The sequence below is a fragment of the Mirounga leonina genome, unplaced genomic scaffold (assembly GCF_011800145.1).
Source record: "Mirounga leonina isolate KUSES-001 unplaced genomic scaffold, KU_Mleo_1.0 Mir_152, whole genome shotgun sequence".
Classification (NCBI taxonomy): domain Eukaryota; kingdom Metazoa; phylum Chordata; class Mammalia; order Carnivora; family Phocidae; genus Mirounga; species Mirounga leonina.
In genome coordinates this window covers 18,149,891-18,162,293 of record NW_023270380.1, presented here as the reverse complement: position 1 = coordinate 18,162,293, position 12,403 = coordinate 18,149,891, and positions in this window count along the sequence as shown.

Here is a 12,403-nt window from a genome sequence, read left to right as displayed (position 1 = left end):
GTCTGGATGTATCTTTAGGTTCAAAATGAGTCTCTTGTAGGCAGCATATGGATGGGTCCTGTCTTTTTATCCAGTCTGCAACCCTGTGCCGTTTTATGGGAGCGTTTAGGCCATTCACGTTGAGAGTGATTATTGAAAGATGTGAATAAATTGTCATCATGTTGCCTGTGAAGACATTGTTTTTATAGATTGTCCCTGTAAATTTCTGTCATATATCACTCTTGGGGTCTTTCTCCTTTTATAGAAACCCCCTTAATATTTCTTGCAGGGCCGGCTTAGTGGTCACATATTCTTTCAGGTTCTGCCGGTCGTGGAAGCTCTGCATCTTTCCACCCATTCTAAATGACAGCCTTGCTGGATAAAGTATTCTTGGCTGCATGTTCTTCTCATTTAGTACCCTGAATATGTCTTGCCAGGCCTTTCTGGCTTGCCAGGTCTCTGTGGATAGGTCTGATGTTATTCTGATGCTCCTCCCTCTGTACGTAAGGAATCTCTTCCCCCTAACTGCCCTTAAGAGGGTTTCCTTGGTTCTAAGATTTGCAAGTTTTACTATTACATGCTGGGGTGTTGGCCTGTTTTCCTTGATCTTGGGAGGGGTCCTCTCTGCCTCTAGGATGCGAATGTTTGTTTCATTCCACAAATTAGGGAAGTTCTCAGCTACGATTTGCTCAAATACATCTTCTAGTCCTCTCTCTCTCTCCATTCCCTCCAGTATTCCAATTATTCTGACATTGGAACGCTTCATGGTGTCATTTTTTCTCTGATTCTATTTTCATGGATTCTGAGTTGTTTTTCCCTGGCCTTCTCTTATCCCTTTTTATCTATTAAATGGTCTTCCAGGTCACTGATTCATTTTTCTGCCTCACTTACCCTAGCTGTTTGATTATCTAGATTAGATTGGATCTCATTGATAGCAGTTTTAAATTCTGCCAATTTAGCTTTCATTTCTGCCCTTAGAGACTCTATGTTGCCATTAATTGATTTCTCCATTCTAGCCATTGTCTTCACAATTGCTAGCCTGAATTCCATCTCCAACATCTTGGTTATATCTGCACCCATTTGTAAATCTGTGGCATAAGTCATAATCTCTGAGTCTTTCCTGTTTTGGGGGTTCTTCCTCCTAGTCATTCTGTTGAGGGGTGGTTGAGGGAATGTATAGAGTCCAAATTATTGACCACAACCTAAGCAAGATGCACCTGTTTTCTTGGGACCTTAGGATTGCTGGCCTCTTGTTTTCCCAGCCTGTCTTCTGGGGGATGGGCCTGCTGCACTGTTACGCAGGCAACCCTGTTTGGGCAGAGTTGCCCTGCCCCCCTGTGGTGGGGTATGGTTCAGGGGGAACCAGTTTTTGGGGCTTTTGTTCTCTGGAGGCTTTCTCTGGTGGCTTTCCATGTCTCTTCCACGAGTCAGAGCAGAAGAGACCATTTCCCACCCTGTGCCTCAGAACAGAGAGATCACAGTCTGTTCTTCAGTAAGCTCTCCAGGCCACACTATCTCAGTTCCTACCTGTGTTGCTATAAACTGCAGCATCCTGGGTTGTGCGCCCCTCCTCCGCGCCCCCAGTCCTGCCTCCAGGTCGGGGCACGTCTCTGCCCTTTGTGCTTCTAAAACCACCAGCCACTCCCAGTTTGCAGGCACGACCCTGCCACTCTGGGTTTCCGTCCAGGGGGCTGCCCTAAAGTCCTTTCCCTGCCGCTACCAGTGTGCAAGTCTGTGCCCCATCCCCAGTGCGTGAGGCTGTCGCTCACTGGCAGTGTAGCATCCCCACGGCCAGGCATCCTCCCACTGCCATTTATCCTGATATCTGCCCGTGGAATCACGGCTCCCCACTTCGTACCTCGAAACCATCTGCCTTGATACTGTGTAGAGATCCACATCTTCTTATATCTCAGGCTGGTTTCATGGGTGCTCAGAGTGGTCTGGTAGATATCCAGCTCAATTCCGGGGACCATGGAATCTGGGGTACACCAACATTTTTAAAGAAGATTTATCTATTCATTTTTTTAAAAGATTTTATTTATTTATTTGATAGAGAGTGCATGAGCAGGGGCAGAGGGAGATGAAATGAAAGATGAAAATGTCTTATAAATTCATAAATTTTATGAATTTTATGCAAATTCCCAAAATTCTGTACAATATGATATTACTTCTCTATTGACTTGATGTCATATGCTTTTGCTGTGAAGTATATTTGTACACCTTATTTTTGGAGGGAGATTACCTAAACAAGGAGAGTATAATTCAGTTTTTTCAGTGCATTTTTCACTTTCATTAATACTCACAAAGTTTCATTAAAAAAACAGACTTGCTTTTTATAAATTAACCTAAACTTCTTTAGGGGAACATAGACCATGTATATTATTCCCACTAATTAAAAAGATACTTTTTTTTTTTTTCAAATTGGAATGCATTGAAATATAAAGAAGAAGATCTGAGCTCTCATCTGTGTTCTGTCACTGACTAACTCTAATTTTGAGTTAATGTGTTAACCTGTCTGGGTCTTTTTTCTCTTGGCAAATCAAGAGTCATTGTACAAGATGACCTCTGTAAGGTCATTTAAATGAATGAACATGGTTGTATTCCAAGAAAACTTTATTAACAAGACAGAAGGCTAGATTTGGTTAAGGGACTGCAGTTTACCAACTCTTGATTTAGAAGATAGATAATATTTTTGAAGTTATATACTATCATGGGATCTCAAAAAACAGTATTGTGGAAATTATTTTTAAGTAAAATATAATTAAGAATAATGAAAGAGTTGGCACTGTTGTATTTTACTCCTTTAGATGTTGAACTGATTAAACCAAAAACATCACAAAATAGTGCCAATATTTTACTTTAATTTCAGTGGAACTCTTGAAAATCTATTATGCACCAAGTTTGGGTTTTTAAAGCAGTATATGCATAACTATGAAAATTTGGTATTTAAATTGGGCAAAATGAACATCTCATTTCTATTCAGTAGTAACAGAATATTTTTTAAACGTAGATTAGGTAGACTAAATCTAAGAAATCTATGTGCAAACTATTTTTTCAACTGCTGTGGTTCTTTTCTCTGCCTAAGGCACATTTTTATGACTTTATGCAGTAAAATCAAACAGGGATCTTTACAATGTGCCAGACATTGTGTTGAGAGATTCACACAAATCATAGCATTTAATTAACACATATAATACTATGAAGTTTGTGATAATAGATATGCATTTTACAAGTGAGGAAACTGTACTTCAGATGGCCCAGTTAATAAGTATATTTATAATCAATTTCAGAACTAGCACTGTGTAACTTCAAAGTCCATGCTCTTACCTGTTATATTAGACTGGTCTCGTGCTCATCGCCCTTTTCTCCTTCAGCTATCCCCATTCCCATTTATGTGTTACTCTTGCCAGTCAATCATGAAATGTGGAGAAAATATATATATATCAATATCTAAGCGTGTTTCCACAACCAACAGCAACAACAAAATTCTGGAAATATTCAAGTGATTCACATGTAAAAGTCCTTTCACTGTTTTTATGAAAATTCTGAATATTGGTGAGGTATCAGTTTCCATCCTTCGGGTCAAGCATCAGTTGTCCTACGATGCATCTTCAATGACAAAGAAACTGCCTGGCTTTTCCTTTGTCTCTCTCACTTTAACCACTTCCTCACCCACTCTTTCTGAGATTACCACCCAGATGAGCTACCTGAACAGTCTTTGTCTCAGGGTCCACTCTTGGGGGAAACCAAGCGAAATCACGACTTGTCCAGGCAGCACCCTCTCACCACCCCCAGACTCCAGACTGCCCCCCCCGGGAGGTCTTAGAGCACCCATGGTTTCTTTAATAAAATCCTAAGATCAATGTCCATATTTTAAACTTACCTTGTAACTGATTACTGTTATAAGGTATTCTCAGCTGTTATAATTTTATTAGCTTCCCCTTTTTTGACCTTTTATTACATATCCTGACTATGCAATAATGTGAGTACTTCATATGCTCCTCGACTCTTGGTCTTTTATCTGTCTTTGCTTTGCCTTCTCACGTAATTACTGAGGCATGCAATGGCTGGAGCTCACCTTGCACGTTTTTCTTCTATTTCTAGTATTTAATACGGACAGAGTAACTGAAGGCCATAAACTACTGACTCGGCAGTGTTTCATAGTTCTCTAAGAAGCTCCTTGACAGTGGACCACATGTTTTCAGGTCAGAATTAAAAAAACAATTTCCTCCTCTTCCTGCTGTATGGAGTTGAAAATTCTTCTTAAAAATGACATGACACAAAATGATGGTCAGAACAGAGTATGTAACCTGAAAAGAGTACATAGAGCTACACACATCCATTTCCAGTGACAAGTTGGCAGAGAGGAGGAGTAGTCACTCTTTTGCACCATGTTGTTGTAGGAAGCAGAGTGTCCCCTGAAGTTAATGGATTTAAAAATCCGTACTTAATGTAATTATAGCGACATAAGTAAAATCTAACTTCTACCATCACACGTAGGGTGCATAACAGTTACATGAACACACACCTTTATAGGCATTATCAAATTTTGCTACAGATTTTAGGTGCTGAGCATGGAGTCTGCCCTGCAGGCACAGTAAGACTGGCATGCTGTCATCCTTATTTCCTGCCAGAGAAGGTAAAACAATTCGTACTTTGTTTCCCCATCATCAGTCTGTTCCTTTTCCAAGCATCCAAGTTGACACTAGTATGCCATGAAACTTGCCAGTAGAGAGAACAATCTTTTGAGACCTAATCCACAGGTGAAGTGTCACGGAGTTTTCGTAGTGATAATGCAAGGAGAAGGATAATTCTACACCATTGTGGCTAAGTGCAAAGCTACACATACAAATAAATAACTAAAAAAGCGGAAAGTATAACAGTTATTTTAATAACCATTTCTCATTGATAACTAAAAAAAGAAACAGCATTTATTACAGAAGATTGCAATAAAAGAGGAATAGTTCACTTCCAGGCTTTTCAATCTAATATAAAAGATATTTTTGTTTGTTGCAAAACAAATAAGCCTCTGGAAATGCAGTCACAGGAGCAAAAAATATTTAAGAAAAAGTAAGTCATAAGTTGATTGTGGTGCCATAACAAGGGAGGGCATGTGGACCAATCCATGTCATGATTTGTCTGAGCCAATCTTATGCGGTGGCATAAACTACAACTGAGTGTCCGTGTCTGTCCTGTCATTCAGTTGTGATGTCTTATGTATCTTTTCATGCTTGTATTTTTTTTTTAAAGATTTATTTATTTATTTATTTGAGAGAGCGAGTACATGAGTGGGGGAGGGTCAGAGGGAGAAGCAGGCTCCTCGCCGAGCAGGGAGCCCGATGTGGGACTCGATCCTGGGACTCCGGGATCATGACCTGAGCCGAAGGCAGTCGCTTAACCAACTGAGCCACCCAGGCGCCCCTCATGCTTGTATTTTGCATAGGGTATAGCACTCACATTTTCATACACATGCCTGTCAATGAGAGTTCCTATTGTTCATTTATACATTTAGGAAATATTTATGATATATCCATTTTATGCTAGACTCTATCCTTTTCAAAGTTATATTAAGAGTAATAATGATATCAAATATTCAAGTGCTTTATGTATACAAATTGATATAATCTGCATAAACTATGGAGGAGCATTTATTATTTTTCTCATTTTCCAAATTAGGAAACTGGGACACAGGATGCTATAACTTGTTCAGAGTCAAACAGGGCTAAGAAATGGTGGAGCAGGGAGTACAAGCCCACATAGCCCCTGCTTCTCTTGCAGAACCACCTCTGAATCCCGTCTTTTGCTTCTTGCCGAATCAAAGCCTTGATTGGCATGGCAGACCTGCTTAGGCTGAGAATTTATCTTTCTCCTGATTCTCCTACATTGATGATAAAATTCTGGGCCTGAGCCTCAGCTGTCTCTGCCCATCTGTTGCTGGATGGGAGGATGTTTTGATATGCTGTGAAGGGGGCACTGTTGAGTTCACACTTAGCTTTTCATTGATGACTTATAATTTCTGGCCTTTCATGTATTTCTCCCCAGCTCCGCTCACCCCTGAAGGTATCCAGTTTCTTTGCTGTGATAGTTACAATTTTGTTCATGTTTTTTAAGTGCCAGTACCTTTCACTGCTAGTTGCATTTTTTTTTTCCCTGCTGGTACACTGTCGAACTCACCACCAGATGAAATTTTAACAATTATACTGTTACCTGTGCCAGAGATGATCCAGGCTTCACCTACTGCAAGGAGCAGCTCTTTATTGTCAGCCAGCCAAGAGGTGATCCAGCTCAGCATCAAAGTCCCATTTTAGCATCTGTTTTCATGGACTAACTGCTGGTGCAAACATAGAGGTTGGTTTCCCTGGGAAGTAAACTCAGAGATGGAGATTTACATGCAGGAGCTGCTTTCAGGATTTCCACTATGAGGCAAGGGCAGCAACAAGCCTGGGAAGAGGGGGGATTGGACTGGAAGTGCAGTAGGTACCTCAGCCAACTCCATGGGGGAGTGTGAAGCTTGAAAGGCCCTTTAGAGGCTCCTGTTAGGGGGGTGAGCTGGGCTTTCAGAATTCACTGTCATTGAAAGGGCAGTTTGTCAGGGCATAGGACAAAATTCTCATACCACCATCTTAGTATATGTCTTTTACCCCAGCACACATAAATCTCTAAATTTTATAATGACTAAGATTGTATATTTCTATAAAGTGAAAGGCAATAATACTTTAAGGGAAAAAGACATGATTACAAACATTTACTAAAAATAAACATATGCACATACATAGCTAAAATATCTACCAATTGTCTATATAGAAGAAAACATTTCAGTGTTCTACAGTCTTTAAAACAAACCAGATTGCCTTTAAGATTTTTTTCATAAAAATACAGAAATTAATATTTTAATATCAATTTAGTTATAAATTACAATTATATAATTATAAATTAATAATAAAAACCACATGTTAGGAATATGAAAGTTGTTTTTTTTTAGATTTTTTTAAATTTATTCATTTGAGACACAGAGATACAGAGAGAGAGAGAAAGCATGAGAAGGGAGAGAGGCAGAGGGAGAGGGAGAAACAGGCTCCTCGCTGAGCCAGGAGCCTGATGCGGGGCTCGATCCCAGCACCCTGGGATCATGACCCGAGCTGAAGACAGATGCTTAACCATCTGAGCTACCCAGGTGCCCCAGGAATATGAAAGGTTTAAGAAGAGGTTAGGAGTAACTCATTAACCACAATTTGTTATTTATCTGAAGATTCTTACGACAGGAAATATAACTTGTAGAGAACATAATTGAAAAAATAAAAGGTATATTTATAGTGTATAAATGTAGTAATATATTAAAAATTTTTCAAATTCTCTTTAATAGAAAGTTTTACTATAGATAATTCTATAAAAATATTATAAAGTTGCTCTAAAAGCTGCTGATATGCTTTAATTTATCTTAACAAGTATACTTTGGTCAAAATACAACAAATTGAATCTCAAACACAAGGATATTATTCCATGATACGAAAATGTACTTCTAGAGATAAATTTAAGACAAAGTAGTTATCAGTTATTTTTGTTTTTAATAATTGCCAGTTATATGTTAAATATTTTCAGGGTTGATGGTTATGTGAGAATAGGTGATAAACATTTTATTAAAAATATTAGTATTTGATTTCAAGACTAATCACATTAAAGCAAATAAAAAAGAAAATTTTCTGAAGCAAAAATGATATGTGTTTATACCTCTGGGCTGTGAAGGACTTCAACTCTTTAAAAACAGTAAACTATACTTATTACTAATGAACTCCTTTAGGTTAGTTTGTATAAATGCAGGGTACAGGTAATACCTCTACTAATGATTTCATCACATTAGTGATCTGTCAAAATACCTTTGAATTCAGCATTTTTATTAACACTAACTTCAAATCTTCCAGGACTTGCCCTGATTGTAACAGCTGAGACATTTTCACTCTCACAAGGTGCCATAACATAACTGGTCCTGCACTTGCCAAAATGCACCAGTTACAATTTTCTAAATTATTTTATATTATTTAAAATAGTTTCTCGGGGGGCAGAGCAAGATGGCGGAGGAGTAGGAGACCTGGATTTCGTCTCCTCTCAGGAACTCAGCTGGATAGGGATCAAACCATTCTGAACACCTACAAACCCAACAGGAGATCGAAGAAAAGAAGAGCAACAACTCTCTCATCAGAAAAGCGACCACTTTCTGGAAGGTAGGACCTGCGGAGAAGTGAATCCGAGGCGATATTCGGGAGGATAGACGGCGGGGGAGGGGCCTCCGTCGGCCACTTCTGGCAAGTGATAGAGCCGCGGAGCACAGAATCGGAACTTTTAGAAGTCGGCTCCGCTGAGGGACGTCACACCGGTGGCTAAGCGGGGGGTAGAACCCTCCGGGACAGTGTGGTCTCAGGACCCTCGGGGTCACAGAAAGACCGGGGGTGCCTGAGTGTGGCAGAGCTCCCAGGTAACGAGCAGGGAAGCCGGCTGCAGAGGCGGAGCCCAGGCGCGGGCTCTCAGCTCGGGGTTGCCATAAACCGTGATCCGCAGCACAGTCGGGCCCCTGCTCCTCCAGCAGGGACCCAACAAGCGGCAGATCCGGGGAGACTCACCGTCCTCCCCCAGGAGGAGCCGTGCGGGAGTGCACCGCAGGGATCTGCTGGGTTTGGAGACTCCACCCAGGGTCGGGTGCCAGAGATAGAAACGTGCGGTCACAGGCTGGGTGAGCACGGAGTGCGGCCAGAGACCGGGGAGCCGGGAGTGACTGATGGCTTTTCTCTGGGGGCTGACTGAGGAGCGGGGTCCCGAGTTCTCGGCTCCTCTGGGGCGGAGATTGGGAGGCCGCCATTTTCACTCTCCCCTCCAAAGCTGTACGGAAAGCTCGCAGGGAACAAAAGCCCCGGAGAGCAAACCCGAGCAGATTACTTAGCCGGGAGGGGGCAAGGGCGGGGCAATTCCGCCTCCGGCAGAGACATTTGGAAACCACGGCAACAGGCCCCTCCCCCAGAAGATCAGCGAGAACAGCCTGCCAAGACCAAGTTTACCGATCAATGAGAACGGCAGAACTCCAGCGCTAGGGGACTACTGCACATAGAATTCACAGCTTTTTTACCATGATCCTTTAGTCTTTCAAAGCTAATTATTTTAACTGTTTTTTTTTTTTTTTGAATTTTTCTTTTTCCCTTTTTCAACCAACATCTTATCAATCCCTTTTTTAAAAAAAAATTTTTATTTTTCATTTTTAGAGTCATATTCTATCCCTTCATAGTAGTTACCCATATTTTTGGCATATATATATAACTTGTTCTCTCTTTAAAATTTTGAGATAGTTTCTTCTAACAGATTAAAATATAGACTAAATCTCTAGTATATGGTTTTTTCTACTCCCCTGACTGAGAATGTGATCAGATCAGATCACATTCTCTCCCTTTTTTTTTCTTTTTTTAAATCCTCTTCTTTCTTTTTTCAAACAACTTCTTATCAATTCCTCTTATAAAATTTTTTATAATTTCCATCTTTACAGTCATATTCCATCCCTTCATCATATCAACCCTTATTTTTGTACATATATAAGTTTTTCTTTCTTTAAAATTTTGGGAGGCACTTTCTTCTAAAAGACGAAAATACACCCCAAATCTAGTGTGTGGCACTGATCTGTATACCAGCCTGATCATATTTGATCACATTCTGGTTTTGTTGTTGTTGTTCTGTTTTGTTTGTTTTTGTTTGTTTTTATCTTTATCTTTTTCTTTTTTTTCTTTTTCTTTTTTCACTCTTTCCGTTTCTTTTTCCACTGCTCAGGTCTTTTCTGATTATTTTAGAGTATATTTTCTGGGGACGTGGTTACTCTGCTAGCATTTTGTTCTCTCCTTAATCTATTCTCCTCTGCACAAAATGACAAGACGGACAAAATCACCTCAACAAAAAGAACAAGAGGTAGTACCGACTGCCAGGGACCTACTCAATACGGACATTAGTACGATGTCAGATCTAGAGTTCAGAATCATCACTTTAAAGATACTAGCTGGGCTTGAAAAAAATATGGAAGTTATTAGAGAAACCCTTTCTGGAGAAGTAAAAGAGCTAAAATCTAACCAAGTAGAAATCAAAAAGGCTATTAATGAGGTGCAATCAAAAATGGGGGCACTAACTGCTAGAATAAATGAGGCAGAAGAGAGAATCAGTAATATAGAAGACCAAAGGATGGAAAATAAAGAAACTGAGAAAAAGAGAGATAAACAACTACTGGATCACGAGGGCAGAATTCGAGAGATAAGCGATAGTATAAGACGAAACAATATTAGAATAATTGGGATCCCAGAAGAAGAAGAAAGAGAGAGGGCAGAATGTATAATGGAGCAAATTATAGCAGAGAACTTCCCTAATTTGGGGAAGGAAACTGCCATCAAAGTCCAGGAAGCACAGAGAACCCCCCTCAAAATCAATAAAAATAGGTAAACACCCCGACATCTAGTAGTAAAACTTACAAGTCTCATAGACAAAGAGAAAATCCTGAAAGCAGCTCGGGAGAAGAGATATGTAACCTACAATGGTAGAAACATTAGATTGGCAACAGACCTATCCACAGAGACCTGGCAGGCCAGAAATATTCAGAGCACTAAAGGAGAAAAATATGCAGCCAAGAATACTCTATCCAGCTAGGCTGTCATTGAAAATTGAAGGAGAGATAAAAAGCTTCCAGGACAAACAAAAACTAAAGGAATTTGCAAACACGAAGCCAGCCCTACAAGAAATCTTGAAAGGGGTTCTCTAAACAAAGAGAGACCCTAAAAGCAACATAGACCAGAAAGGAACACAGACAATATACGGTAACAGTCACCTGACAGGCAATACAATGGCACTAAATTCCTATCTTTCAATAGTTACCCTGAATGTAAATGGGCTAAATGCCCCAATCAAAAGACACAGGCTATCAGACTGGATTAAAAAACAAGACCCATCGATATGCTGTCTGCAAGAGACTCATTTTAGACCCCAAGACACCCCCAGATTGAAAGTGAGGGGGTGGAAAACCATTTACCATGCTAATGGACACCAAAAGAAAGCTGGGGTGGCAATCCTTATATCAGACAAATTAGACTTTAAACCAAAGACTGTAATAAGAGATGAGGAAGGACATTATATCGTACTTAAAGGGTCTATCCAACAAGAAGATCTAACAGTTGTAAATATCTATGCCCCTAATATGGGAGCAGCCAAGTATATAAGGCAATTAATAACAAAAGCAAAGAAACACATCGACAACAATACAATAATAGTGGGGGACTTTAACACCCCCCTCACTGAAATGGACAGATCATCTAAGCAAAAGATCAACAAGGAAATAAAGACTTTAAATGACACACTGGACCAAATGGACTTCACAGACATATTCAGAACATTCCATTCCAAAGCAATGGAATACCCATTCTTTTCTAGTCCCCATGGAACATTCTCCAGAATCGATCACATCCTAGGTCATAAATCAGGTCTCAACCAGTACCAAAAGATTGGGATCATTCCCTGCCTATTTTCAGACCACAAGGCTTTGAAACTAGAACTCAATCACAAGAGGAAAGTCGGAAAGAACTCAAATACATGGAGGCTAAAGAGTATCCTACTGAAGAATGAATGGGTCAACCAGGAAATTAAAGAAGAATTAGAAAAATTCATGAAAACCAACAAAAATGAAAACACAACTGTTCAAAATCTTTGGGATGCAGCAAAGGCAGTCCTAAGAGGAAAGTATATAGCAATACAAGCCTTTCTCAAGAAACAAAAAAGGTCTCAAGTACACAACCTAACCCTCCATCTAAAGGAGCTGGAGAAAGAACAGCAAATAAAGCCTAAACCCAGCAGGAGAAGAGAAATAATAAAGATCAGAGCAGAAATCAATGAAATAGAAACTAAAAGAACAGTAGAACAGATCAACGAAACTAAGAGCTGGTTCTTTGAAAGAATTAACAAGATTGATAAACCCCTGGCCAGACTTATCAAAAAGAGAAGAGAAATGACCCAAATCAACAAAATCATGAATGAAAGAGGAGAGATCACAACCAACACCAAAGAAATTCAAACAATTCTAAGAACATATTATGAGCAACTCTATGCCAGCAAATTTGATAACCTAGAAGATATGGATGCATTCCTAGAGATGTATCAACTACCAAAACTGAACCAGGAAGAAATAGAAAACCTGAACAGACCTATAACCACTAAGGAAATTGAAGCAGTCATCAAAAATCTCCCAAAAAACAAAAGCCCAGGGCCAGATGGCTTCCCAGGGAAATTCTAGCAAACATTTCAAGAAGAATGAATACCTATTCTTCTGAAACTGTTCCAAAAAATAGAAATGGAAGGAAAACTTCCAAACTCATTTTATGAGGCCAGCATTACCTTGATCCCCAAACCAGACAAAGAC